The sequence below is a fragment of the Arachis hypogaea genome, chromosome 11 (assembly GCF_003086295.3).
Source record: "Arachis hypogaea cultivar Tifrunner chromosome 11, arahy.Tifrunner.gnm2.J5K5, whole genome shotgun sequence".
Classification (NCBI taxonomy): domain Eukaryota; kingdom Viridiplantae; phylum Streptophyta; class Magnoliopsida; order Fabales; family Fabaceae; genus Arachis; species Arachis hypogaea.
Window position 1 is genome coordinate 98,907,553 of NC_092046.1, and position 2,683 is coordinate 98,910,235.

The 2,683-nt window shown below is 42.6% G+C and overlaps 1 non-coding gene across 1 annotated transcript; it reads left to right on the plus strand.

Moving 5' to 3' along the window:
* Positions 1-1,898: 1,898 nt before the first annotated feature.
* Positions 1,899-2,002, plus strand: LOC112725608 (small nucleolar RNA R71). Its single transcript, XR_003164705.1, has one exon. It is a non-coding gene; the product is annotated as a small nucleolar RNA R71 (small nucleolar RNA).
* Positions 2,003-2,683: the final 681 nt, after the last annotated feature.

The window sequence follows — 2,683 nt, forward strand, 5'->3', positions numbered from 1 at the left end:
TAACAGGGTGACTCTCATCACTACCCAAGTATGCATACTTGAGATTAGGGGGCAAGGCTTTGAGCTCAGGTTTTGGTGCTTCCTTTTCTTCTTTCACTCTCTCTGGCATGCTTAGCATGGTTGTGTCAGCACCCTTGATATCACTAACTTCAATATCCTTGGTGAACTCCTCCTCTGCCAATTCCTTTATTGTTTCCTCAAAAGTTTCTTGTACTGCAATGTCCACTACATCAACCCTCATGCATTCCCTTAGTGATTCTGATGGATAGCTCATTGCCTTGAATACATTAAACACCAATTTCTCATCATGTAGTCTAAGAGTGAGTTCACCCTTTTGTACATCTATGATGGCTCCAGCAGTGGCTAGGAAGGGTCTTCCCAGAATTATTGAAGCTTTGGCTTCTTCCTCCATATCTAACACCACAAAATCAGCAGGAAATATAAATTCTCCCACTTTCACCAACAAGTCCTCAACTATCCCATGAGGGAATTTAAAAGTTCGATCTGCCAATTGGAGGGCCATTCTTGTTGGTTTGGCTTCCTCAATCTTCATTCTTCTCATCATTGTTAGCGACATCAAATTGATGCTGGCCCCTAAGTCACACAAGGCCTTCTCCACCATGACTTCTCCTATGATGCAGGGGATTTGGAAACTGCCTGGGTCCTTCAATTTCTGAGGCAATTTGTGCTGAATGATGGCACTGCATTCTTCAGTTAACAACACAGTTTCCTCATTTCTCCAGCTTCTCTTCTTGGTCATTAATTCTTTTAAGAATTTTGCATAGAGTGGCATTTGCTCTATTGCCTCAGCAAAGGGAATGTTGATTTGAAGCTTCTTGAAAATCTCCAAGAACCTGGAGAATTGGCCATCCTTTTCACTTTTCATCAAACGTTGAGGATAAGGTGCTTTAGGTGTGTAAGGCTTCAGGACCTCTTTTTCTTTTTCTTTTGTTGCAGACGGTGTAAAAGATTGTCCTTGTTCTTTGTCTTTCACATTTTCCTTTGCTTCATCCTCTGTGGTTTCCCTTGAGATCTCCTTTAGATTCTTTCCACTTCTGAGGGTTATGGCCTTACATTCTTCCCTTGCAATAGCCTTGGCAGCATGCGAACCGCTTGTCCCAGGGGCTTGCTTAGTCAAATACAAAATTTGATTTTCTAGCTTCTGGATGGCAGCTCCTTGGTTTTGCAAGTTAGAATTTACTTCTTCCTTAAAAGCTTTCAATTCAATTATGTCTTGGCTCATGGTTGCCATCATTCCTTCTATCCGGTTTAATTGATCTTGAAATTGTTGGTTCGGATTAGGTTGGGTATGTTGATTATTTTGGCCATGATATGATGGTTGGGGGTAAGTGTTTTGTGTGGCTTGGTATGATCTTTGGTTGGAGTTTTGGTATGTGGAATTGTTATGTTGGTTGTGGTTGTAAGGTTTGTGATTTTGTGGTTGGGTTTGTTGGTTTCCCCACCCAAAGTTTGGGTGGTTTCTCCAGCCTGGGTTGTAAGTGTTGGAATGTGGATCATATGATTGCCTTTGTTGGTTTCCCACATAGTTAGCCTCATCCCAATCACCTCCTTCAATGCTTACTTCCTCTTGATCTTGTGTGTGTATTGCAGCCACTTGCTTTGTTTCTAATTGCCTGGTAAGCTCTGCTAGTTGCTTGGCAAACACCTTGTTTTGGGCTAGAATTGTATCAACATGGTTCAGCTCCATGACTCCCTTAGTGTTGTGCCTCTCTGATGCATAGTAGTACTCATTCTCAGCCACTGTCTCGATCACTTCAATGGCTTCTTCCACAGTCTTTTTCCTGTTCAATGAACCTCCTGATGAATGGTCTACAACCTTCCTTGATTCATAAGAGAGCCCATCATAAAAGATGTGCAATTGCACCCAATCATGGAACATGTTTGGTGGGCATTTCCTTGTCAAGTCCTTGAATCTCTCCCATGCCTCGTAGAGAGTTTCACCATCTTGTTGTCTAAAAGTCTGAACCTCAGATCGAAGCCTATTGACCTTTTGTGGAGGGTAGAAACGTGCCAGAAACTTGCTTTCCACCTCATCCCATGTTGTTAGACTCCCCCTTGGGAATGATTCCAGCCACTTAGCTGCTTTGTCCCTAAGTGAAAATGGGAACAAAAGCAGTTTATAGGCATCTTCCTGGACTCCATTGGACTTCACAGTGTCACAAATTCTCAGGAATTTTGTGAGATGTTGGTTTGGGTCTTCATTAGCACTTCCTCCAAAGGAACAATGATTCTCCACAAGTGATATTAGCTGTGGCTTGAGCTCAAAATTGTTGGCCTGAATGGGTGGTTTCTGGATGCTACTACCACAATTCCCAGAGGTTGGGTTTATGTATGAACTAAGAACCCTCCTCTCAGGAATGGCATCGTTTCCATCAGCTCTCTCATGGTTGTGAACTTCTCTATCCATGTTGAGATCTAAAGCTTCCTCAAAATTGTCCTCAGATTCTCCTTCAGATTCCTCTTCTCCCACTACTCTCTTCCCTCTTGCTTCCCTTCTAAGTCTATGAAGGGTCCTCTCTGGTTCGGTATATGGAGGAGTTGATGTCTCTCCTCTCCTACCTGTCATACAAGAACACAGCTCAAACACAAACAAGTGAAGTACTCTTGGTTAATGGAAGAGTATGGATAGATCAATTGAGGAATTAATTCAAACAGTTAGTGC